This window comes from Musca autumnalis, unplaced genomic scaffold, assembly GCF_047663935.1.
Source record: "Musca autumnalis isolate F117 unplaced genomic scaffold, ASM4766393v1 scaffold_4, whole genome shotgun sequence".
Lineage (NCBI taxonomy): Eukaryota > Metazoa > Arthropoda > Insecta > Diptera > Muscidae > Musca > Musca autumnalis.
This window is the reverse complement of record NW_027411977.1, coordinates 216,007,968-216,034,835: the sequence shown is the minus strand read 5'-3', so window position 1 is coordinate 216,034,835 and position 26,868 is coordinate 216,007,968. Positions and strand designations below refer to the sequence as shown.

The window sequence follows — 26,868 nt, the reverse complement described above, 5'->3', positions numbered from 1 at the left end:
GATGATAAATGATCAGTTATGTGGGTATGATTAATGGCAAATGATTCTAATAAAAAATATACAGACAATGGTCATTAAATAATCCGCGCTCTTCTAGTACCTCACAAAGTATTCCTTCGGTCAAGCACGCTCTTGTAGTCTTTTAACAATATTCCTTCAGTCAAGCACTCTCTGATATGCCCTTTCAATCAAGCACGCTTTGCTAGTCCCTCAAAAATATTCTTTCAGTCAAGCATGCTCCTCTTGTCCCTCAAAAATATTCTTTCAGTCAAGCATGCTCCTCTATTGCCTCAAAAAATATGCTTTCAGTTAAGAACGTTCCTCCAGTCCCTCAAAAAAATTCTTTCAGTCAAGCACGCACGGTCTGCCCCTCAAAAACATAATCCATCAGTCAAGCACACTCCTCTAGTGCCTCACAGCATATTCTATCAGTCAAACACGCTCTCCAAGTCATCCAAAATCATTCTTTCAGTCAAGCACTCTCCTCTAGATCCTCAACAAATATTCTTTAAATAAAAAACGCTCCGCTAGTCCCCAAAAAATATTCCTTAACTCAAGCACGCTCTGCTAGTCCCTTACAAAATATTTTTTTTTATTCAAGCGCGCTCTGATAGTTCCTTAAAAATATTCTTTCAGTTAAGCACGCTCTTTTAGTACCTCAAAAGTATTCTTTCAATCAAGCACGCTCTGCCAGTCCTTTAAAAATATTCTTTCAGCCAAGCATATTCTGCTAGTCCTTTAAAAATATTTTTTTAATGAAGCACGCTCTGTCAGTCCTTTAAAAATATTCTTTCAGCCAAGCACGGTCTGCTAGTTCCTTAAAAATATTCTTTCAATCAAGTACGCTCTTCTAGTCCTTCAGAAAAGTATTGTTTAAACCACGCAAGCTGCTCTGGTCCCTCAAAAAATATTCTTTAGGTAAAGCACGCTCTGCTAGTGCCTTAAAAATAATATTTCAGTCAAGCAAACTTATCTAGTCCGTCAAAACAATATTCTTCCAGTCAAGCACGCACAGCTAGAGCCTCAAAATATTCTTTCAATTAAGCACGTTTCTCTACTTCCTCAAAAAAATATTCTTTCCATCAAGCACGCTCCTATAGTTCCTCAAAAAATATTCTTTCAGTCATACACGCTCTTCTAGTCACTTCAAAAATATTCTTTCAGTCAAGCACGCTCTGCTAGTCCCTCAAAAAATATTCTTTCAGTCAAATTCGCTCTTCTGGCCCCTAAAAGTGTTTCTTTAAATAAAACACTCATTTCTAGTTGCTCAAAAAGTATTTTTTTCAGTCAGGCACGCTCTGCTATTCCTTTAAACAATATTCTTTCAGTCAAACACGCTCCTCTAGCTCCTGCTAAAATTTTCTTTCAGTCAAGAATGCTCCGATATTTATTCCCTTACAAAATATTCTGTCAAGCACACTCTGCCTGTTGTTCAAAAAATATTCATTTAGTCAAACACATTCCTGTACTTCCTCAAAAAATATTCCTTCAGTCAAGCATGCTACTCTACCCCCCCCCCCCCCCCCAAAATATATTCTTGCAGTCATGCACGCTCTGCTAGTCCCTCAAACGATATTCTTTCAGTCAAGCACGCTCCTCTATTCCCACAGAAAATATCCTTTCAGACAAGCACGCTCCGCTAGTCCCGCAAACAATATTATTTCACTCAAGTACGCTTTGGTAGTCCTTCAAAAAATATTCTTTCAATCAAGCACGCTCCTCTAGTTCTTCAAAAATATTCTTCAAATAAAACACGCTCTGCTAGTCCCTAAAAAATATTCAAAAATATTGCGCAAAATAATATTCTTTCAGTCAAGAACGCCTCGCTAGGCTCTCAAAAATATTCTTTCAATCAAGCACGCTGTGCTCTGCTAGTTCCCCTAATATATTCTTTAAATCAAGAACGTTCCTCTAGTCCCGCAAAAAATATCCTTTCAGACAAGCGCACTCCTCTAGTTCCGCAAAAAATATTATTTCAGTCAAGTACGCTTTGGTAGTCCTTCAAAAATATTCTTTCTGTCACGCACGCTCTTAAGTCCCTCAAAAAATATTCTTTCAGTCAAGCACGCTCCTCTAGTTCTTCAAAAATATTCTTTAAATAAAACACGCTCTGCTAGTCCCTTAAAAAATATTCCGCAAAAAACATTCTTTCAGTAAAGCACGCCTTGCTAGGCTCTCAAAAAATATTCTTTCAATCAAGCACGCTGTGCCAGTCCCTGCAACAATATTCTTTCAGTCACGCACTCTCTGCTAGTCCCTCAAAAAAATATTATTTCGGTCAAGCAAGGCCTGTCAGTCCCTCAGAAAATATTTTTTAAATAAAGCACGCTATGATTGTCCTCATTTGTTTGAATGGACAGGAATTCGAATGACAGGTAACTAAAAACAATATAAAATAGTATTTAATCTATAACGCCATCTATATTTCAACTTAAATATTCTTATTGCACAAATTACCGAAGAAATATAAAAAAGAGCATACATTTGGGCGGAATATTTAAATATGAATAACAGATTACCGGTTTTAACAAACAGAAATTACACCTGTCTTATTGCCTTAGAAATTCAATTAGTTACCGATTATTTGTAATGGAGGGTATCTGAATGGGTCATGGAAATGTTTTATTTGAAAGTCCTGTACAAAAATATATCCACTCAGTTTTCGATCATTATCTTAGGGGGCTTTCTTTAAAGAAATATTTGAAAAACACCCAACTCTTTCTTGGGCTCAACAGAAGCCCTTTGAGCAATTTTTTCGGCAATAGAATGTTTCTAAGTACTTCTATTTAACACTATCGGACATCTGTGACCTTTGTAAAACGGTATAAGAATTCCGCGTTGTTGTGAAAAGAAAAAGAAGGATCTTGGGACGTCCGCATACCGAAAGGGGGCTTCTATGGTCTTGTATAGAACACCATTCAGTATCAGAAGTCTTTGGATAACAATATAAAGGTTCTTAGTTTCTGTATATCAGCACTATCCATTATGACAGAAGTGTTTGTGGTGTAACAGAGGCCTCTGTATAGTAAGAAAATGTATGTGGGGCCATCCGATACAAAAATAAGATCTTCGGCTATACTGTATGCCAACATAAGGCTTTTTAGGGTTCCCCATGTCAAGATAAATTCTGAAATGTAATTTGATGTCTCAAGTCTATAAACATAAGACTTCTGACGTATTTTGCTTAGTACATTAGCAACCCACATCTGATATTTTCTTTCTTATTACAGAAGACAATTGATGTTCTTTGCCTAGTAAGAAATAGCTCAGAGACCTTTTGTGATATCTAAAATCTTACGAAATTTTCTTCACGACAGCATATGACCTCTTAGATATCGGCAAAAAATTCTCCTGATATATTATTTATGAAACTGAACTATCGATTTATGAATGTTAGGTCCTTGGGAGTTCTATGAGGTAAAATTTATGGTAACATAAGGTCCACAGAACACCTCTAATGTCTCCGATAGTAGCAGAAAGTTTCCTAAGTCTTGTGTATAGAAAAATTAGTCTTCTAAATTCTTGTGTATAACTCCATCGGTATAACTTTTATTAGTAAAGCACTCTGAGGACTTATACAATGTAATTTGCGGTTTTTGTCCCTCTGTAACACAACAGAAGAGTTCCAAAATTTGCCTAGAGCAGAGATCGCATCTGGCGTATTTTGAACAGTAACTGAAGTCCCCTAAAATTTTCTAAATTTTAAGAAAAGGCATCTGAGTTCCTATGTGTAGTATCAGAAGCCCCATACAATAATACCCAGCAAAAAATTTTGGAAGTTGTGCATGTGGAGTTATGATTTCACAACATCCGTTGATGCAGTCCACACGGAGTTATGAAAAATGCACTCCGTTGGATACAATTTATAAGCAGTTGCTTTAGTTGCCAAAATTTTTGCGGTAGTTCACGAGACTGAAATTTTTAATGGAGTGGAGTGCAGTGGAGTTGAAAAAGTGAATTCATAGAAAAAGATGTACTCCAACGACACTTGTACTGTACACTTGTAGTGATTCAACTGCTGGATAGAAGACTTGTGAGGATTTTTGTACAGTACCAGCGGGTCTCTATGTTTGTCTGTATAGTATCAGAAGACTTCTGAACAAGAAAGGGAGTCATTTTAAAAAAATATAATAAAAGAATATCTCTAAGGTCCCGCGCGTATTATGTTGTCCTTAGAGTATTTGAAGGCCACTGTTTTTCTCCGTACAGTAGCAGTATGCTTCTGAAGTCTACTGTACAAAAAAGGGATTTCCGGTACAGTAAAAGAAGATTTGCAAGAACTTCTATACAGTACCAGTGACTTCTGAGGCCTTCTGTTTAGCGACAGAGAACAAGTAGGCTTCATTAGTCTTCTGTATAATAACAGAGGATACTCAAGGTCTTTCCTCTACTAAGAGACTTTCTCAGGTCTTCCGTATAGTAGCAGAAGACCATTGAAGTTTTTTTATAGTAGCCGAAGGCCCTTTGAAGTCTTATGTGCAGTAACAGAATGTCTTTAAGAACTTCTGTATAATAACAGAAAGCCTTTGAGGTTTTCTGTATAGTAACAGAACAACTTTAAGGTCTTCTGTATAGTAACAGATGGCCTGGTATATCTTCTATAAAGTAACAAAGAGCACATGAAGTCTTTTTTATCGGAACAGAATGCCTCTGAGGTCTTCTGTATAGTAACGAAGCCCTACGAGGTCTTCTGTGTAGTAACAGAAAGCCTCTAATATATTCTGTATAGTAACAGAAGACTTCTGAGATCTTTTTTATAGTAAGAGGAGGAATCTAAGTTATTTTGTGCAGTAACAGAAGACATTAAGGTCTGCGTTATAGCAACGGAAGGACTCTGAGGTCTGCTGTAGAGTAACAAAATGCCTTTGAGGTCTACTGGAGAGTAAGAGAAAGCCTATAAGGTGGGCGGCAAGGCTGTAAGGTATTCTGTATAGCAACAAAAGACCTCTGATATCTTCTGTTTAGTAACAGAAGCCCTCCGAGGTCTTCTGTGTAGTAACAGAAAGCCTTTAATGTCTTCTGTATAGCAACAGAAGACCTCTGTTAAACACATAAACAAACGATAAACATCAGGTTGTTGTTGTTTTTTTCACCCATGCATACACACATGCATTAGTATTGAAGGAAATATTATGGGCGACGCTGCCTTAGAGTATCAGAAGGCCACTGCTTTTCTCCGTATAGTAACAGTAACAGCTGAAGTCTACTGTACAAAAAAAAATGATTTCCTGTACAGTAATAGAAGATCTGTAAGAATTTCTATACAGTACCAGTGAATTCTGAGGCCTTCTGTTTAGCAACAGAGAACAAGTAGGCTTCATTAGTCTTCTGTATAACAACAGAGGATATTCAACGCCTTTCCTCTACTAAGAGACTTTCTCAGGTCTTCCGCATAGTAGCAGAAGACCATTGAAGTCTTTATATAGTAGCCGAAGGCCCTTTGAAGTCTTATGTGCAGTAACAGAATGTCTTTAAGAACTTCTGTATAGTAACAGATGGCCTGGTAGATCTTCTATATAGTAACAGAGAGCACTTGAAGTCTTTTTTTATCGTAACGGAAGGTCTATGAGGTCTTCTGTATAGTAACGAAGCCCTTTGAGGTCTTCTGTGTAGTAACAGAATGCCTCCAATATTTTCTGTATAGTAACAGAAAACCTCTGAGATCTTTCATATAGTAACAGGAGAAATCTAAGTTATTTTGTGCAGTAACAGAAGACATTAAGGTCTGTGTTATGGCAATAGAAGGACTCTGAGTTCTGCTGTAGAGTAACCAAATACCTGTGAGGTCTGCTGGAGTTTAAGAGAAAGCCTATAAGGTGGGCGGCAAGGCTGTGAGGTATTCTGTATAGCAACAAAATACCTCTGATATCTTCTGTTTAGTAACAGAAGCCCTCCGAGGTCTTCTGTGTAGTAACAGAAAGCCTTTAATGTCTTCTGTATAGCAACAGAAGACCTCTGTTAAAACAGTCCTTTGAGCTCTTCTGTATAGTAATAGAAGGCCTCTGGGTCTTTTGTACAGTATTAACGAGCATCTGAGGACTTCCGTATAGTAATAGTAGGCCTCTGAAGTCTTCTGTGTAGTCACAGAAGGCCTTTGAGGTCTTCTGTATAGTAACATATGACCTCGTAGATCCTCTATAAAATTTAAGGTATTTTTCCTTAACAGTAGGTGTCTGAGGTTATCCACGTACCGACAGAAGGGCACATAGGTCTTCTGTATCGTAAAAGAAGGCTTATGAGGTTTTCAGTCTAACAACATGAGACGTGAAAGATCTTTTGTATAGTAAAAAGAGGCATCTGAGGTGTTTTCTGTAGTAGCAGAAGGCATTTAAGGTTACAGCAACAGAAGGACTTTGAGTTCTGCTGTAGAGTAACAAAAGGCCTGTGATGCCTGCTTGAAAGTAGCAGAAGGCTTCTAAAGTGTGCTGTAGAAGGATTCTGAGGTATTCTGTATAGTAACATATAGCCTCCGAGGTCTTCCGTGTTATAACAGAAAGCCTCTAATGTCTTCTGTATAGTAACAAATGGCCTCTGAGATCTTCTAAATAGTAACAGAGGACGCTTGAGGTATTTTGCATCGTAACAGTAGGCCCTTGAGGTTTTCTGTGTAGCAACAGAAGGTCTTCGAGGTCTTCTATATAGTAACAGAAGCCTCTGAGTTCTTCTATATAGTAACAGGAGGCCGGTAAGATCATTTGTATAGTAACAGAAGGAATCCGAGGTTTTTTGTGTAGTAGCATAAAGCTTCTAATGTCTTTTGTATAGTAACAGAAGGGCTCTGAGATCCGCTGAAGAGTAACAGAAGGCCCTCAAAGTGCTGCAGAACTACTCCGACATTTTCCGTGTAGTAATGTCGTCTGTATATAACAGAAAAGTTCTGAGGTCCTTTCTTTAGTTAGAAAGGCTCTGGGAGGTGTTCCGTATAGTAACAAAAGCCTCTAATGTCTTCTGTATAGTAACAGAGGGCGCTCGAGAACACCTGAGGTCTTTTGCATACTAATAAAAGTCCTCTGAGCTCTTCTACGTAGTAAAAGAAGACCTCTGAGGTCTTCCATATAATAACAGATGGCCTCTGAGATCTTCTCAATAGCGATAGAGGACACTTTAGGTTTTTTTGTATCGTAATAGTAGGCCTCTGAGGAAGTTTCGATGGGATATAAAGAGTTAAAAAAACGTTCCTCAGTTTAATAGCCTTTATTTGTGGGTATAGGGATACGAATGGTCGGTATTTCCAGAATTTAAATATCAAAAACAATAAAGAAATGGAAAAAACTAACCAAAAACCTCAGATTTAGTATCTACATATACAAAAATAATTTTGTAAATTTCCTTTGAGTCCCGTAGATACCTCGATCTCTTAGAGAAAGCCTTTATAAAATCTTCCCCTTTATCACCAAATCATCCTCAACTAAATAGGCATTTATTTACTTTCGCACAAAAAATTAAAAAACAAATAATTTTATTCGACACCAACCAAAAAAATAAAATCAACTACCCAGAAAAAATGCCTTTTACCCGAATTGTGTGCAATGAATATTAAAAAGTGTTCGACTGTCACTCAAATTAAACGCAATTGCAGGAAAGCATTGATAAGTGGAGGTGCCATCATCATCATCAGCAACCAGCTAACATCCACCATCCAAGCTATCAACCAACCACAAAACGATTGAATCGATCAGACGGACAGACAGAGCGACAATTGAAAATATTCAACAAATTAAAAACCTGGTAATACTCTGCAAGACTATCAATCATTTGAGTGGATTCCAGAAACCGTTTTAGTTTCAGTGTGGCTTTTTTTTTTTGTTACGAAGTAGTGGCCCAAATAAAAATTGAAAACCCAAACACATGAAAATTGTAACATCGACGTGATGTATAATTTTTGCATTCCATTGAATTTTTTTCTCTTTTTCGTTTTTTTTTTTTTTTGTTTCTTCCAATTGACTGTCTTTTTTTATGGCTCCACGAGTCAGAGATTCACCATTGACCTTAAAATCATACATCACTGCCTTGCAAATGGCAGATAGGAGATGACAACGACAACAATAACAACAACTGAGGGGACGACAAAACAACCGTTTTTATTTCAGGTTTCCCATTTTGCCTGCATGACTTGCTCCCTAAAGGAAACAAGTTTAGTTTTGTTGATGTCAGTTTATTTTTCCAGACTAGCCTGTTTGCGTGCGTGTCTCTGCCCATCTCTATGTTATTCATTGGTGACTTGATTCAGTTTTGATTCCTGTGCAGAGAATTTCTTTCCTGTTGTATGGTGTCATCATTTTTTTCTTGATTTTGTTGTGTATGTTTTTTTTTTCTTTTTTGTCATCATTACCGAGATAAACAGGTCATAAATATGAAGATATGTGCGTATTTGTGTAATTTTTCCAATACGAGGATGGTTTGGGAAGGTATAGAAAGTTGGTGGGGTCTTCTGTATACCAACAGAAACCCTGTAAGGACTCTGGATAATAACAGAAGGCCTCTAAGATCTTTTGTATAGTAACAGAAGGTCTTCTGGAAAGTAACATAAGGCCTCCGAAGTCATCTATACAGTATCAAAGGCTGTATATTAACAGAAGGCCTCTGAGGTCTGCTGGATAGTAACAGAAGGCTAAAGCGGTCTTCTGTGACACACAGAAGGTCTTTGAGGCTTCTAAGGTCTTCTGTAAAGTAACATAAGGTCTCTGAGGTTTTCGGTACAATGGCATAAGGCCTCTGATGTCCCCTGTAAAGTAACAGAAGACCTCTGTGGTCTTCTATACAGTAACAGAAAGCCACTGAGGTACTCTTTTCCGTAACAGAAAGCCTCTGAGATTTTCTCTAAGGTAACAGAAGGCGTCTGAGGTCTTCCCTAAAGTAACAGAGGTCTTCGGTAAATTAACAGAAAGCTTCTGAGGTCTTCGGTAAATTAACAGAAAGCTTCTGAGGTCTTCTGTAAAGTAACAGAAGGCGTCATAGGTCTTCTGTTAACTAACAGACGGTTGCTGAGGTCTTCTGTAAATTAACAGAAAGCTTCTGGGGTCTTCTGTAAAGTAACAGAAAGTTTCTGAGGTTTTCTGTACAATAATATAAGGCCTCTGATGTCCCCTGTAGAGTAACAGAAGACCTCTGAGCTTTTCTGTAAACTAACAGAACGATTTGAGGCCGTCTGTAAAGTAAAAAAAGGTCTATTAGATATAGTAAGAGAAGGACTATGAGTAATTCTGTGCAGTAAAAGAAGACCTCTGGTTGCTTCTGTATGGTGACAGAAGGTCTTTGAGGTCTTTTGTAAAGTAACAGAAGGCCTGCGAGGTCTTCTGTATAATAACAGAATGCCATTGAAGATTTCTGATTTTGTGAGGAATTTAAGGTCGTGGGTAAAGTAACAGAAGGCCTCTGAGGTATCCTGTATAGTAACAGAAAGTCTCTGAGGTATTCAGTGACAGGAGGCCTCTGACGTCTTTTGCAAAGTAACAGAAGGCCTCCGAGGTCTTCTGTAAATTTACAGAAGGCCTCTGAGGTACTCCGTATAGTAACAGAAGGAATTTGAGGTATTCTGTAAAGTAATAGAAAGTCTCTGGGATCTTCTGTATGTGGCAGGAGGCCTCTTACGTCTTTTGTAAAGTAACAGAAGGCCTCTGAGGTCTTCTGTAAAGTAACAGAACGCCTCTGAGGTATTCCGTATAGTAACAGAAGGAATTTGAGGTATTCTGTATATCAACAGAAGGTCTCTGAGATCTTCTGTTTAGTGACAGAAGGCCTCTGAGGTCTTTTATAAAGTAACAGAAAGCCCCTGATGTCTTCTGTAAGGTAACAGAAGAATCCCGAGTTTTTCTGTATAGTAACAGAAGGCTTTTGAGGCCGTCTGTAAAGTAACAGAAGGCCTCTAAGGCCTTTTATATAGCAAAAGAAAGACTCTAAGGAATTCTATATAGTAATTGAAGGTCTCTGAGCTCTTTTCTAAAGTAACAGAAGACTTCTGAGGCCCCTAAGGTCTTCTGTATAAAAACAGAAGGCCTCTGAGGTCCTCTGTTCAGTAACGAAAAGCCTCTGCGGTCTTCTGTAAAGTAATAGAAGACCCCTAAGATCTTCTTTATAATAACAGAAGTCCTATAAGGTCCTCTTATTAGTAACAGAATGCCTCTGAGATTTTTTGTAAAGTAACAGAAGATGTCTGAGGTCTTCTGTATAGTAACAGAAGGGTTCTGATTTATTCTGTAAAATAACAGAAGGAATATGAAATATTCTGTACAGTAACAGAAGCCCACTGAGTTCTTCTGTAAAGTAACATAAGGTCTCTGGAGCCTCTATACAGTAATTGAAGGTCTTTGATGTCCACTGTTCAGTAACAGAAGGCCTCTGAGGTCTTTTGCAAAGTAATAGAAAACCTCTAAGGTCCACTATACAGTAACAGAAGGCCTTTAATGTCTTCTGGATAGTAACAGAAGGTATTTGAGGTGTTCTCTACAGTAACAGAAGTCTACTGAGTTTTTCTGTAAAGTAACAGGAGGCCTCTGGATCCTCTTTACAATAACAGAAGGCTTATGTGATCCTTTATTCAGTAACAGAAGACGTCTGAGATTTTCTGTAAAGTAACATAAGGCGTTTGAGGTCCTCTGTAAAATAACTGAAGACTTTTAAGGTCTTCTGTAAAGTAACTGAGGACTTTTAATGTCTTCTGTAAAATGGCAAGTCTTCTCTAAAGCAGCAGAAGGCCTCTGAGATTTTCTGTAAAGTAACATAAGGCGTTTAAGGTCTTCTGTAAAGTAACAGAAGACTTGTAAAGCCTTCTGCAAAGTGTGAAGTCTTCTCTAAAGTAGCAGAAGGGTTCTGAGGTCTCCTGTACTATAACCGAATAATTCTGAGGTTTACTGTAAAGTAACAGGCTGTCTCTGAGGCGTTCCTTGTACTAAAAGAATGCCTCTTAGGTCTTATTTATAAGAACCGTAGCTCACTATATATTCTGTGTAGTAAAAAACGGCCTCTGGGGTCTTCTGTAAAGTAACAGAAGGCCTCTGAGGTCTTCTGTAAAGTAACAGAAGACTACTAAAGTATTATGTAAAGTAACAGAAGGCTTCTAAAGTATTTTGTATAGTAATAGAAGGCTTCTGAGATCTCTTGAATAGCAACAGTAGGTCTTTGAGTTTTTTGGATAATATCAGATGACCTTTGAGGTCCTCGGCATAATAGGAAAAGGTTTCTGAGAACTTCTCTATAGTAACAGAAAGCCTCGGACATCTTCTGTATTGCAACGGACATCTTTTGTGTATTAACATAAGACCTCTACGCCCTCTGTATAGTAATAGAAGTCCTCTAGGCCCCCTTGATAGTAACTGAAGCACTACGAGGTTTTACATACTGCAACAGCAGACCTTTGAGGTCAACCGTTTGACAGCAGTAAGCCTCTGAAGTCTTCTGTATAACAGCAGAAGACACATGAGGTCTTCTGTACTGCAACAGAGGGCGGCTGAGGTCTTCTGTATAAAAACTGAGGCCTCTGTGGTCTTCTGTATAACAACAGAAAACCTCTGTAGTCTTCTGTATAACAACAGAAGGCTTCTGAGGTCTTCTGTAAAGAAACAGAAGGTCTCTGGATTCTCTATACAGTAACAGAAGGCTTTTGAGGTCCACTGTTCAGTAACAAAAGGCATTTGAGATTATCTGCAAAGTAACAGAAGGCATCTGAGGTATTCTATACAGTAACAGAAGTCCACTAACAGAAGGCCTCTGAGGTCTTATTTATAAGAACAGTAGTTCACTATTTATTCTGTGTAGTAAAAAACGGCCTCTGGGGTCTTCTGTAAAGTAACAGAAGACTACTAAAGTATTATGTAAAGTAACAGAAGACTACTAAAGTATTCTGTAAAATAACAGAAGGCTTCTGAGATCTTTTGAATAGTAACAGTAGGTCTCTGAGGTATTTTGGATAATAACAGATGACCTTTGAGGTCCCCTGCATAATAACAAAAGGTTTCTGACACAGTTTATACAGTTGGCCATTCAGCCCAAACTAGTTAGCCCTGACTATTTAGTTTGCTGTCAAATACATAAAATACAAAGGAAATCAAATCACAATAATGAACAATCTATTATGTTTGTTGTCAAATGTTGTTAACAGAACTCTGAATGGCCAACTGTATAAACTGTGGTTTCTGAGGACTTTTCTATAGTAACAGAAAGCCTCGGACATCTTCTGTATTGCAACGGACATCTTATGTGTATTAACATAAGACCTCTACGCCCTCTGTATAGTAACAGAAAACTTCTAGGCCCTCTTGATAGTAACTGAAGCACTTTGAAGTCTTACGTACTGCAACAGCAGACCTTTGACGTCATCGGTTTAACAACAGAAGTCCTCTGTGGTCTTCTGTACTGTAACAGAAGGCGGCTGAGGTCTTTCGTATAACAACAGAAGGCCTCTGTGGTCTTCTGTATAACAACAGAAGACCTCCGAGGTCTTCTATATACCAACAGAAGGCCTCTAAAGTCTTCTGTATAACAACAGAAGGATTTTGAGGTCTTCTGTAAAGTAACAGAAGGTCTCTGGATCCTCTATACAGTAACAGAAGGCTTTTGAGGTCCACTGCTCAGTAACATAAGACATTTGAGTTTTTCTGTAAAGTAACAGAAGGCATCTGAGGTATACTGTACAGTAACAGAAGTCCACTGAGTTCTTCAGTAAAGTAACCGATGGCGTCTGAGGTGTTCTGTATAGTAACAGAAGTCCACTGACTTCTTCTGAAAAGCAACGGAAAGCCTCTGGAGCCTGTATACATTAACAGAAGTCGCTTGGTCTCCTGTAAAGCAACGGAAGACTTCTGAGGTATTTTGGATTGTAGCAGAAGGACTCTGACGTCTTCTGTAGAGAAACAGAAGGTTTCTTAGAGGCCTCTGTAAAGAACAAAAGGTTTCTAGGCCTGCTGGATAGCATCAGATAGTAACAGCAGGTTTTTGAGGTCTTCTGTATAGTAACAGAAGGTCTCTGATTTCCCTATAACGTAACAAAAGGCTTCTAGGGTCTTCTTTGAAGTAAAATAAGGTCTCTGAGGTACTCTATACAGTTACACAACGCTTCTGAGGTATTGTGCAAAGTAACAAAAGGCATCGGAGGTATTCTGTGCAGTAACAGCAGTCCCATGATATCTTCTGTAAAGTAACAGAAGGCCTCTGGATCCTCTATACAGTAATAGAAGGCCCAGTGGTCCTTTGTTCAGTAACAGAAGGCTGCTGAGGTCTTCTGGATAGTAACAAAAGGCTTTCTGGATAATATCAGAAGGACTCCATATAAGAAGGTCTTCTGGATAGTATCATAATGGATATTATGCCTGTATGGATATTATGCCTGTCCTCTGTTCAGTAACAGAAGGCCTTTGAGATTTTGTGTAAAGTAACAGAAGATGTCTGAGATATTCTGGATAGTAGCAGAAGGACTCTGAGGTCTTCTGGATAGTAACAGAAAGCTTCTTAGGACTTCTGTAAAGTAATAGAAAGCCTTCGATGTCTTCTGTATAGTAAGAGAAGGCATCTGAGCTCTTCTGCATAGTAACAGAAGGTTTTTTATATCTTCTGTAAAGTAACAGAATGACCCTAAGATCTTCTGTGTAATAACAGAAGGCCTCAAGGTCCTCTGTTCAGCAAGGAAAGGCCTCTGACATTTTCTTTAATCTAACAGAAAGTGTCTGAGGTCTTCTATAAAGTAACAGAAGGCTTCTGAGGTCTTCTGTAAAACCACAAAAGGCCTCTGAGGTCTTACGGATAGTGACAGAAGGCCCCTAAGATCTGCGGAACAGCAAAAGAAGGCCTCTGATGCCTTCTGTACAGTAACAGAAGGTCTTCAAGGTCTACTTTATAGTAGAAGAAGTTCTATGAAGTGTGTGAACAACCTATTACTTCCAAATCCCATCCTCATATACACCTGAATCCTGCCAAACGACAAGTTTTTTAATGCATTCTTCCTAGGCATATTTAGTATGATCCAGTTGTGGTGGTATGTTATGTCTTCTTGTTGGTTTTGGTTGAGTTTGGCATGGTTCTAGGCATGATTACATAAATAGACGACATAACTGTCTACAAAAGCAACTATTGAAAGTTTTGCCTGTCTAGTTTTGCAGTAGTAGGTAGGCAGTAAAAAGAAGCAGGAACACATACATGGTGAAATGTACATTCGATGCGGACACATAACAGCAGCAGAGACTGCTGCATCTATTTCAGCATAGTGTCGTGCAGTTCATTCACAAACTTACGCAACATTTATTCCTGTGTGAACTTTTTGTTGTTATTGCTTTTTTTTGGTTGTTTTTTTGGAATTTTGTCTTTTAGGAGGATATTCTATTTTGGACTTCGTTTGTTGCTGTAGTTGTTGGCAATTTTTTTTTTTTTTTTTTTTTTTGGTGATGAAGTTGCCAGTCAATGGTGGCGTCATTGGTCTTTTACTTCTTGGTAGCTCTGACTGTGTGTGAGCTTTCATTTATGCCACCGCACCATTGATGATGGTAGTGGTGGTGGTGTTGGCATCCTACCCATAATTATGAGAATTGCAATCACCTATTAATGCTGCATAATTCTCTTTGCTCTTGCTCTCCCGCCTTCTTGATCCATTTTTTCTTCTTTGTGTATCACCACCTGACTATCGTTGATTGCAGGCCACTGCAAAAAAGAAAACATGACAAACAGGCCATAGATTTTTGCGGAATCCCGTGATTTGCTCACTCTTTTTTCTTTCCAAATTGCATATAATTTATTTTTCTAATGAAAATTATTTTCTAAAGATTCTAATCTGCATATTAATAACGGAAATTTAAAAATAGTTTTTCTACACCTCCGGTCGGCGCAGATCTAAGAAGAGAATGCAATGAAGTGAGGCAACAAAAATGTGAAATAGATTGGAAGATTTAATGATCGGTAAGAGATTTACTGTGGGTTAATGGGGATTGGATTTATGTGTAATAACAGAAGGCTTCAAAGGTCTTATATATAGTAACAAGAGGCCTCAGAGGAATTCTAGATATAAAAAGAAGGACTCTGATGTATTCCTTATAGCAACAGAAGACTTCTCAGGTATTCTGTATATAAAGATAAGGGTTGTATTGTATTCTGTATAGTGACATAAGGCCCCTGAGGTCTTCTGTATAGTAATAAAAGGTCTTCTGTAAATTAACAGAAGACTTCTAAGATTTTCTGTAAAGTAACCGAAGGTGTCTGAGGTCTTCTTCAGAAGGCCTCGGAAGTCGTTTGTATAGCAAGGGAAGGTCTCTAAGGTTATCTGCATAGTAACAGAAGGCATGTGAAGTCTTCTCTATAGTAACAGAAGGTCTCTGGCGTACTCTGTGTAGGGACAGAAGGCTTCTGAGGTCTTCTGTATGTTAACAAATACCTCTAAGGTCTTCTGTATAGTAACAGAAAGTCTCTGAGGTCTTCTGTATAGTAACAGAAGTCCTTTGAGGTTGTATGTGTAGTAACAGAAAGACTCTGAAGTCTTCTGTATAGTAAAAGAAGTTCTCTGAGGTCGTCTGTGTATGAACAGAACATACTGAGGCCTTCTGTATAGTAACAGAAGCACTATGAGGTCTTCGGTATAGTTACAGAGTGCCTCTGAAGTACTTTGTATTGTTACAGAGTGCCTCTGAAGTCGTCTGTATATTAACAGAGGGCTTTTAAAATCTTCTGAATATTAACCGAAAGCATCTGAGGTCTTCTGTATATTAACAGAGGGCCTTTGAAGTGTACTGTATACTAAGACAAGGCCTCTGGCGTCTACAGAAGGTGTCTGAGGTTTACTGAATAGGAACATAAGGCCTCTGAGGTATTCTGTGTAGTAACAGAAGGCCCATGAGGTCTTCTGTGTAGTAACAGAAGGCCCATGAGGTCTTCTGTGTAGTAACAGCAGGCCTCTGAGGCCTTCTGTGTAGTAACATAAGGCCTCTGAGGTATTCTGTGTAGTAACAGAAGGCCCATGAGGTCTTCTGTGTAGTAACAGCAGGCCTCTGAGGCCTTCTGTGTAGTAACATAAGGCCTCTGAGGTCTTCTGTGTAGTAAGAGAAGGCCTCTGAGGTCTTCTGTGTAGTAACAGAAGGCCTCTGAGGTCTTCTGGGTAGTAACAGAAGGCTTCTGAGGTATTCTGTGTAGTAACAAAAGGCCCATGAGGTCTTCTGTGTAGTAACAGCAGGCCTCTGAGGCCTTCTGTGTAGTAACATAAGGCCTCTGAGGTATTCTGTGTAGTAACAGAAGGCCCATGAGGTCTTCTGTGTAGTAACATAAGGCCACTGATGTCTTCTGTGTAGTAAGAGAAGGCCTCTCAGGTCTTCTGTGTAGCAACAGAAGGCCTGTGAGGTCTTCGCTGTAGTAACAGAAGGCCTCTGAGGTCTTCTGTGTAGTAACAGAAGGCCTCTGAGGTCACCTATACAGTAACAAAAGGTCTCTGAGGTCTTCTGTGTAGCAACAGAAGGCCCCTCAGGTCTTCTGTGTAGCAACAGAAGGCCTCTCAGGTCTTCTGTGTAGTAACAGAAGGCCTCTCAGGACTTCTGTGTAGTAACAGAAGGTCTCTCAGGTCTTTTGTGTAATAACAGAGGGCCTCTCAGGTCTTCTGTGTAGTAACAGAAGGCCTCTCAGGTCCTTTTGTGTAGTAACAGAAGGTCTCTGAGGTCACCTATACAGTAACAAAAGGTCTCTGAGGTCTTCTGTGTAGCAACAGAAGGCCTCTCAGGTCTTCTGTGTACTAACAGAACTCCTCTGAGGTCTTCTGTGTAGTAACAGAAGGCCTCTGAGGTCTTCGCTGTAGTAACAGAAGGCCTCTGAGGTGTTCTGTGTAGTAACAGAAGGCCTCTGAGGTCTTCTGTGTTGTAACAGAAGGCCTCTCAGGTCTTCTGTGTAGTAACAGAAGGCCTCTAAAGTCTTCTGTGTAGTAACAAAAGGCCTCTGAGGTCTTCTGTGTAGTAACAGAAGGCCTCTCAGGTCTTCTGTGTAGTAACAGAAGGCCTCTCAGGTCTTCTGTGTAGTAACAGAAGGCCTCTCAGGTCCTCTGTGTAGTAACAGAAGGCCTCTGAGGTCTTCTGTGTAGTAACAGAGGGCCTCTCAGGTCTTCTGTGTAGCAACAGAAGGCCTCTCAGGTCTTCTGTGTAGTAACAGAAGGCCTCTCAGGACTTCTGTGTAGTAACAGAAGGTCTCTCAGGTCTTTTGTGTAATAACAGAGGGCCTCTCAGGTCTTCTGTGTAGTAACAGAAGGCCTCTCAGGTCCTTTTGTGTAGTAACAGAAGGTCTCTGAGGTCACCTATACAGTAACAAAAGGTCTCTGAGGTCTTCTGTGTAGCAACAGAAGGCCCCTCAGGTCTTCTGTGTAGCAACAGAAGGCCTCTCAGGTCTTCTGTGTAGTAACAGAAGGCCTCTCAGGACTTCTGTGTAGTAACAGAAGGTCTCTCAGGTCTTTTGTGTAATAACAGAGGGCCTCTCAGGTCTTCTGTGTAGTAACAGAAGGCCTCTCAGGTCCTTTTGTGTAGTAACAGAAGGTCTCTGAGGTCACCTATACAGTAACAAAAGGTCTCTGAGGTCTTCTGTGTAGTAACAGAAGGTCTCTCAGGTCTTCTGTGTAGTAACAGAAGGCCTCTGAGGTCTTCTGTGTAGCAACAGAAGGCCTCTGAGGTCTTCGCTGTAGTAACAGAAGGCCTCTGAGGTGTTCTGTGTAGTAACAGAAGGCCTCTGAGGTCTTCTGTGTTGTAACAGAAGGCCTCTCAGGTCTTCTGTGTAGTAACAGAAGGCCTCTAAAGTCTTCTGTGTAGTAACAAAAGGCCTCTGAGGTCTTCTGTGTAGTAACAGAAGGCCTCTCAGGTCTTCTGTGTAGTAACAGAAGGCCTCTCAGGTCTTCTGTGTAGTAACAGAAGGCCTCTCAGGTCCTCTGTGTAGTAACAGAAGGCCTCTGAGGTCTTCTGTGTAGTAACAGAAGGCCTCTAAGGTCTTCTGTGTAGTAACAAAAGGCCTCTGAGGTCTTCTGTGTAGTAACAGAAGACCTTTCAGTAACAGAAGGCATCTAAGGTCTTCTGTGTAGTAACAGAAGGCCTCTTAGGTCGTCTGTGTAGTAACAGAAGGCCTTTCAGGTCTTCTGTGTAGTAACAAAAGGTCTCTCAGGTCTTCTGTGTAGTAACAGAAGGCCCCTCAGGACTTCTTTGTAGTAACAGAAGGCCTCTGAGGTCTTCTGTGTAGTAACAGAAGGCCTCTCAGGCCTTCTGTGTAGTAACAGAAGGCCTCTGAGGTCTTCTGTGTAGTAACAGAAGGCCTCTCAGGTCTTCTGTGTAGTAACAGAAGGTCTCTCAGGTCTTCTGTGTAGTAACAGAAGGCCCCTCAGGACTTCTTTGTAGTAACAGAAGGCCTCTATGGTCTTCTGTGTAGTAACAGAAGGCCTCTGAGGTCTTCTGTGTTGTAACAGAAGGCCTCTCAGGTCTTCTGTGTAGTAACAGAAGGCCTCTTAGGTCGTCTGTGTAGTAACAGCAGGCCTTTCAGGTCTTCTGTGTAGTAACAGAAGGCCTCTGAGGTCTTCTGTGTAGTAACAGAAGGCCTCTTAGATCTTCTGTGTAGTAACAGAAGGCCTCTGAGGTCTTCTGGGTAGTAACAGAAGGCGTCTGAGGTCTTCTGTGTAGTAACAGAAGGCCTCTAAGGTCTTCTGTGTAGTAACAGAAGGCCTCTGAAGTCTTCTGTGTAGTAACAGAAGCCCTATGAGGTCTTCTGTGTAGTAACAGAAGGTCTATCAGGTCTTCTGTGTAGTAACAGAAGGCCCCTGAGGTCTTCTGTGTAGTAACAGAAGGCCCCTGAGGTCTTCTGTGTAGTAACAGAAGGTCTCGCAGGTCTTATGTGTAGTAACAGTAGGCCTCTGAGGTCTTCTGTGTAGTAACAGAAGGCCTCTCTGGTCTTCTGGGTAGTAACAGAAGGCCTCTGAGGTCTTCTGTGTAGTAACAGAAGGCCTCTTAGGTCTTCTGTCTCTGTGTAGTAACAGAAGGCCTTTGAGGTCTTCTGTCTCTGTGTAGTAACATAAGGCCTTTGAGGTCTTCTGTCTAGTAACAGAAGGCCTATGAGGTCTTCTGTGTAGTAACAGAAGGTCTATCAGGTCTTCTGTGTAGTAACAGAAGGCCCCTGAGGTCTTCTGTGTAGTAACAGAAGGCCTCTCAGGTCTTCTGTGTAGTAACCGAAGGCCTCTGAGGTCTTCTGTGTAGTAACAGAAGGCCTCTCAGGTCTTCTGTGTAGTAACAGAAGGCCTCTCCGGTCTTCTGTGTAGTAACAGAAGGCCTCTGAGGTCTTCTGTGTAGTAACAGAAGGCCTCTGAGGTCTTCTGTGTAGCAACAGAAGGCCTCTGAGGTCTTCTGTGTAGCAACAGAAGGCCTCTGAGGTCTTCTGTGTAGCAACAGAAGGCCTCTCAGGTCTTCTGTGTAGTAACAGAAGGCCTCTCAGGTCTTCTGTGTTGTAACAGAAGGCCTCTCAGACTAACAGAAGGCCTCTCAGGTCTTCTGTGTAGTAACAGAAGGCCTCTGAGTTCTTCTGTGTAGTAACAGAAGGCCTCTCAGGACTTCTGTGTTGTAACAGAAGGCCTCTCAGGTCTTCTGTGTAGTAACAGAAGGCCTCTCAGGACTTCTGTGTTGTAACAGAAGGCCTCTCAGGTCTTCTGTGTAGTAACATAAGACATGTTAGGTCTTCTGTGTAGTAACAGAAGGCCTCTCAGGTCTTCTGTGTAGTAACAGAAGGCCTCCGTGTTCTTCTGTGTAGTAACAGAAGGCCTCTGAGGTCTTCTGTGTAGCAACAGAAGGCCTCTCAGGTCTTCTGTGTAGTAACAGAAGGCCTCTCAGGCCTTCTGTGTTGTAACAGAAGGCCTCTCAGGTCTTCTGTGTAGTAACATAAGACATGTTAGGTCTTCTGTGTAGTAACAGAAGGCCTCTCAAGTCTTCTGTGTAGTAACAGAAGGCCTCCGTGTTCTTCTGTGTAGTAACAGAAGGCCTCTGAGGTCTTCTGTGTAGCAACAGAAGGCCTCTCAGGTCTTCTGTGTAGTAACAGAAGGCCTCTCAGGTCTTCTGTGTAGTAACAGAAGGCCTCTCAGGCCTTCTGTGTTGTAACAGAAGGCCTCTCAGGTCTTCTGTGTAGTAACATAATACATTTTAGGTCTTCTGTGTTGTAACAGAAGGCCTCTCAGGTCTTCTGTGTAGTAACAGAAGGCCTCTGAGTTCTTCTGTGTAGTAACAGAAGGCCTCTGAGGTCTTCTGTGTAGTAACAGAAGGCCTCTCAGGTCTTCTGTGTAGTAACAGAAGGCCTCTGAGGTCTTCTGTGTAGTAACAGAAGGTATTTTAGGTCTTCTGTGTAGTAACATAAGGCCTCTGAGGTCTTCTGTATAGTAACAGGAGGCCTCTCAGGTCTTCTGTGTAGTAACAGAAGGCCTCTCAGGTCTTCTGTGTAGTAACAGAAGGCCTCTCAGGTCTTCTGTGTAGTAACAGAAGGCCTCTGAGGTCTGTGTAGTAACGGAAGGCCTCTTAGGTCTTATGTGTAGTAACAGAAGGCCCCTCAGGACTTCTTTGTAGTAACAGAAGGCCTCTATGGTCTTCTGTGTAGTAACAGAAGGCCTCTGAGGTCTTCTGTGTTGTAACAGAAGGCCTCTCAGGTCTTCTGTGTAGTAACAGAAGGCCTCTTAGGTCGTCTGTGTAGTAACAGCAGGCCTTTCAGGTCTTCTGTGTAGTAACAGAAGGCCTCTGAGGTCTTCTGTGTAGTAACAGAAGGCCTCTTAGATCTTCTGTGTAGTAACAGAAGGCCTCTGAGGTCTTCTGGGTAGTAACAGAAGGCGTCTGAGGTCTTCTGTGTAGTAACAGAAGGCCTCTAAGGTCTTCTGTGTAGTAACAGAAGGCCTCTGAAGTCTTCTGTGTAGTAACAGAAGCCCTATGAGGTCTTCTGTGTAGTAACAGAAGGTCTATCAGGTCTTCTGTGTAGTAACAGAAGGCCCCTGAGGTCTTCTGTGTAGTAACAGAAGGCCCCTGAGGTCTTCTGTGTAGTAACAGAAGGTCTCGCAGGTCTTATGTGTAGTAACAGTAGGCCTCTGAGGTCTTCTGTGTAGTAACAGAAGGCCTCTCTGGTCTTCTGGGTAGTAACAGAAGGCCTCTGAGGTCTTCTGTGTAGTAACAGAAGGCCTCTTAGGTCTTCTGTCTCTGTGTAGTAACAGAAGGCCTTTGAGGTCTTCTGTCTCTGTGTAGTAACATAAGGCCTTTGAGGTCTTCTGTCTAGTAACAGAAGGCCTATGAGGTCTTCTGTGTAGTAACAGAAGGTCTATCAGGTCTTCTGTGTAGTAACAGAAGGCCCCTGAGGTCTTCTGTGTAGTAACAGAAGGCCCCTGAGGTCTTCTGTGTAGTAACAGAAGGCCTCTCAGGTCTTCTGTGTAGTAACCGAAGGCCTCTGAGGTCTTCTGTGTAGTAACAGAAGGCCTCTCAGGTCTTCTGTGTAGTAACAGAAGGCCTCTCCGGTCTTCTGTGTAGTAACAGAAGGCCTCTGAGGTCTTCTGTGTAGTAACAGAAGGCCTCTGAGGTCTTCTGTGTAGCAACAGAAGGCCTCTGAGGTCTTCTGTGTAGCAACAGAAGGCCTCTCAGGTCTTCTGTGTAGTAACAGAAGGCCTCTCAGGTCTTCTGTGTTGTAACAGAAGGCCTCTCAGACTAACAGAAGGCCTCTCAGGACTTCTGTGTAGTAACAGAAGGCCTCTGAGTTCTTCTGTGTAGTAACAGAAGGCCTCTCAGGACTTCTGTGTTGTAACAGAAGGCCTCTCAGGTCTTCTGTGTTGTAACAGAAGGCCTCTCAGGTCTTCTGTGTAGTAACAGAAGGCCTCTCAGGACTTCTGTGTTGTAACAGAAGGCCTCTCAGGTCTTCTGTGTAGTAACATAAGACATGTTAGGTCTTCTGTGTAGTAACAGAAGGCCTCTCAGGTCTTCTGTGTAGTAACAGAAGGCCTCCGTGTTCTTCTGTGTAGTAACAGAAGGCCTCTGAGGTCTTCTGTGTAGCAACAGAAGGCCTCTCAGGTCTTCTGTGTAGTAACAGAAGGCCTCTCAGGCCTTCTGTGTTGTAACAGAAGGCCTCTCAGGTCTTCTGTGTAGTAACATAAGACATGTTAGGTCTTCTGTGTAGTAACAGAAGGCCTCTCAGGTCTTCTGTGTAGTAACAGAAGGCCTCCGTGTTCTTCTGTGTAGTAACAGAAGGCCTCTGAGGTCTTCTGTGTAGCAACAGAAGGCCTCTCAGGTCTTCTGTGTAGTAACAGAAGGCCTCTCAGGTCTTCTGTGTAGTAACAGAAGGCCTCTCAGGCCTTCTGTGTTGTAACAGAAGGCCTCTCAGGTCTTCTGTGTAGTAACATAATACATTTTAGGTCTTCTGTGTTGTAACAGAAGGCCTCTCAGGTCTTCTGTGTAGTAACAGAAGGCCTCTGAGTTCTTCTGTGTAGTAACAGAAGGCCTCTGAGGTCTTCTGTGTAGTAACAGAAGGCCTCTCAGGTCTTCTGTGTAGTAACAGAAGGCCTCTGAGGTCTTCTGTGTAGTAACAGAAGGTATTTTAGGTCTTCTGTGTAGTAACATAAGGCCTCTGAGGTCTTCTGTATAGTAACAGGAGGCCTCTCAGGTCTTCTGTGTAGTAACAGAAGGCCTCTCAGGTCTTCTGTGTAGTAACAGAAGGCCTCTCAGGTCTTCTGTGTAGTAACAGAAGGCCTCTGAGGTCTTCTGTGTAGTAACGGAAGGCCTCTTAGGTCTTATGTGTAGTAACAGAAGGCCTCTTAGGTCTTCTGTGTAGTAACAGAAGGCCTCTGTGGTCTTCTGTGTAGTAACAGAAGGCCTCTCAGGTCTTCTGTGTAGTAACAGAAGGCCTCTGAGGTCTTTTGTGTAGTAACAGAAGTCCTCTCAGGTCTTCTATGTAGTAACAGAAGGCCTCTCAGGTCTTCTGTGTAGTAACAGAAGGCCTCTCAGGTCTTCTGTGTAGTAACAGAAGGCATCTGAGGTCTTCCGTGTAGTAACAGAAGGCCTCTCAGGTCTTCCGTGTAGTAACAGAAGGCCTCTCTGGTCTTCTGTGTAGTAACAGAAGGCCTCTGAGGTCTTCCGTTTAGTAACAGAAGGCCTCTTAGGTCTTTTGTGTAGTAACAGAAGGTCTCTCCGGTATTATGTGTAGTAACAGAAGGCCTCTCAGGTCTCCTGTGTATTAACAGAAGGCCTCTCAGGTCTTCTGTGTAGTAACAGAAGGCCTCTCAGGTTCTTTTTGTAGTAACAGAAGGCCTCCCAGGTCTTCTGTGTAGCAACAAAGGCCTCTCAGGTTTTCTGTGTAGTAACAGAAAGCCTCTGAGGTCATCTGTGTAGTAACAGAAGGTCTCTCCGGTATTATGTGTAGTAACAGAAGGCCTCTCAGGTCTCCTGTGTATTAACAGAAGGCCTCTCAGGTCTTCTGTGTAGTAACAGAAGGCCTCTCAGGTTCTTTTTGTAGTAACAGAAGGCCTCCCAGGTCTTCTGTGTAGCAACAAAGGCCTCTCAGATCTTCTGTGTAGTAACAGAAGGCCTCTGAAGTCTCCTGTGCAGTAACAGAAGGCCTCTGAGGTCTTCTGTGTAGTAACAGAAGGCCTCTCAGGTCTTCTGTGTACTAACAGCAGGCCTCTGAGGTCTTCTGTGTAGTAACATAATGCCTCTGAGGTCTTCTGTGTAGTAACAGAAGGCCTCTGAGGTATTCTGTATAGTAACAGAAGGCCTCCGAGGTCTTCTGTGTAGTAACAGAAGGCCTCTGAGGTCTTCTGTGTAGTAACAGAAAGCCTCTGAGGTCTTCTGTGTAGTAACAGAAGGCCTCTCGGGTCTTCTGTGTAGTAACAGAAGGCTTCTGAGGTCTTCTGTGTTGTAACAGAAGGCCTCTCAGGTCTTCTGTGTTGTAACAGAAGGCCTCTCAGGTCTTCTGTGTAGTAACAGATGGCCTCTAAGGTCTTCTGTGTAGTAACAGATGGCCTCTAAGGTCTTCTGTGTAGTAACAAAAGGCCTCTGAGGTCTTCTGTGTAGTAACAGATGGCCTCTAAGGTCTTCTGTGTAGTAACAAAAGGCCTCTGAGGTCTTCTGTATAGTAAAAGCAGGCCTCTGAGGTCTTCTGTGTAGTAACAGAAGGCCTCTGAGATCTTCTGTGTAGTAACAGAAGGCCTCTGAGGTCTTCTGTGTAGTAATAGAAGGCTTCTCAAGTCTTCTGTGTAGTAACAGAAGGCCTCTGAGGTCTGTTGAGTAGTAACAGAAGGCCTCTCAGGTCTTCTGTGTAGTAACAGAAGGCCTCTGCGGTCTTCTGTGTAGTAACAGAAGGCCACTGAGGTCTGTTGAGTAGTAACAGAAGTCCTCTGAGGTCTTCTGTATAGTAACAGAAGGCCTCTCAGGTCTTCTGTGTAGTAACAGAAGGCCTCTGCGGTCTTCTGTGTAGTAACAGAAGGCCTCTGAGGCCTTCTGTGTAGTAACAGAAGGCCTCTGAGGTCTTCTGTGTAGTAACAGAAGGCCTCTGACGTCTTCTGTGTAGTAACAGAAGGCCTCTCAGGTCTTCTGTGTAGTAACAGAAGGCCCCTGAGGTCTTCTGTGTATTAACAGAAGGCCTCTCACATCTTCTGTGTAGTAACAGAAGGCCTCTGAGTTCTTCTGTGTAGTAAGAGAAGGCCTCTCTGGACTTCTGTGTAGTAAAAGCAGGCCTCTGAGGTCTTCTGTGTAGTAACAGTAGGCCTCTCAGGTCTCCTGTGTAGTAACAGAAGGCCTCTCAGGCTTCTGTAGTAACATTGTCTCGTTCGTTTCTGTTGTCACGCCAAGGCCCATAAATACTTTACAAATGAATCCTTATTGAAATGAATCCCATATTCCCCGTTATTAATTATTTCTTTTATGAAAACCTCAAACAAAACCGCCATCCCCCTTTTTTATCCTTGGGGAAAATTATAATTTACCCAATAACAGTTTGCCTTATTTATTCATTGAAGCTGTATTGCAAAGGCGTAACCCCACGGCATCTTTATGAATAATGACCCACTTTTACCTTTCATTTCTTTGGTATGCATCATTGGACCACAAAAGTCCAATAAAATTAAGGTAGCAGCAGTCAATTCATAAAACAAGCGGAGGGTTTTTTTGGATACACAAAACCCCAGGTGAATAAGAAGATGCAGAAGAGACAAACAATGTAAACAAAGATTTTATTATTATGGAAAATTTAATTTACTTTAGGCCAATGACACATTGTTGTTGTTACAGTTATGAGTGATGCTGGCAGGCTGGAGGGGGGTTCCGAGTCATATAAACAAATATTGGTCTTTTGTCAAAAGTTGTGGCTTTAAAACAATTTTGTGGTTTTTCTTCTACTCCAGTTGATTGCCAGGTAGGTAGGTTGGTGGTTAGTTGGTGACGAGGTTTGGAACAGAAAAAAATGATTCACCGTCACAAAGAAAACAAACGAAGCTTCTTAACCGAATATTGAATATATGCAATACCCAATCAAAAAGGTGAGAACTTTTGTGAAACCGAAACGAAAGACATAATTCGCCATGGAATTCTTTAAGAAAGCAGAAAAGTAACAAAAAATAAAAACAAAAGTTTGTTGTTGTTTTTTTTTTTCAACCAAATTAAGACCTGCTTTAAAGAATTTTGTGAAATTTGCATATATAGTGGCGCGGTATTTAGCATAGTAATTTAATAATGCTGGACAGTCAGAAAAAGATTTGCATTAAGCTTTTCAGGTCACCAGGAAGGGGACATGAGAATAAAAAACAATTAAAGGAAGTTTTAGCTTATTAAGACCACATGTTATTAGCAGAAGCGTCCTTAAAGCTCCATTGCAGTATACAGAAGACTTCAGAGGCCTTTTATTATAATTAATGACTTTTGGTGCTCTACAGAAGACCACAAAGGCCTTCGTTCACTATACCTAAGACCTCAAAGGCTTTCTGGTACTATACAGAAGACTACTCAGAATTTTGGTTACTTTGAAAAGGAACTCTCAGATTCACAGACACCATATGAGAATTCAGAATCCTTCTGTTACCACTAAAAAACACTTTTAGGCCTTCTGTAAATAAACAGGAGATCTCGGAGGTCTACGAAGCCCTTCTGGTAATAAGCAGAACAATTTATAGACTTTATGTTACAATGCGGAATGCCTCAGAAGCCTCCTGTTAATAAACAGAAGACTTCAGAGGCATTCTGTTACACTACAGCAGACCTCAAAAGATTTCTATTAAAATACTGTAGACTTCTGTGGAGCAAGCAGAACTGGGAGACCAAGGCTTCGGTGGATTAATCAAGTGGAAGACGAGTTTGAAAAACACGGTATTCCAAATTGGAGAAATAGAGCAACAAATATAGAGGAAAGGAGATCTTTTCTTATTTCAGCTTATATGACAATTATTCTGTAGATTTCCAAATAAGAAGATGAAGAAGTTACGAAGGCCTCTAAGGACTTCTGTTACTATACAGAAGTCATCTGAGGCTTTCTGTTACAACTCATAAAATTTCTGAGCACGAATGTTACTTTACACAAGACTTCTGAGGACTTTTGTTTACAAACAGTAGATTTCAGGGGCCTTAGGCCATGTTTGTATTATTGGCTTTTGCATAGTTAACTTTCTGAATGAGGATTAATCTGACGTATACGCAAAGGAGTTGACATTTAAAACCCAGTGGGTTTGTTAAATCCGGTTATATATAAACGTACTATTATGTTACTAAACAGAAGACTTATTAAACCTTTCTTACTATACACAAGATCTGTAAGGCCTCCTGTTACCATTCAGAATACCTGTGAGCCCTTCTGTTACTACACAGAAAAACTTTGAGGCTTTCTGTTACGACTCAGAACAGCTCTTAGGACTTCTATGGCCTTTTTGTAACTATATAAAAATACGCCAGAGTCATT

General features: G+C 41.1%; 2 protein-coding genes across 9 annotated transcripts in view; one reads left to right on the top strand and one right to left on the bottom strand.

The window, feature by feature from the left end:
* ome (dipeptidyl peptidase 4 omega) overlaps window positions 1-26,868 on the bottom strand; it is a 561,457-nt gene that overhangs the window by 507,591 nt on the left and 26,998 nt on the right. The window lies entirely within an intron of this gene.
* The window catches only part of LOC141403692 (venom protease), a 52,850-nt gene that overhangs the window by 10,096 nt on the left and 15,886 nt on the right, over window positions 1-26,868 (top strand). The gene's annotated exons all lie outside the window — the stretch shown is intronic.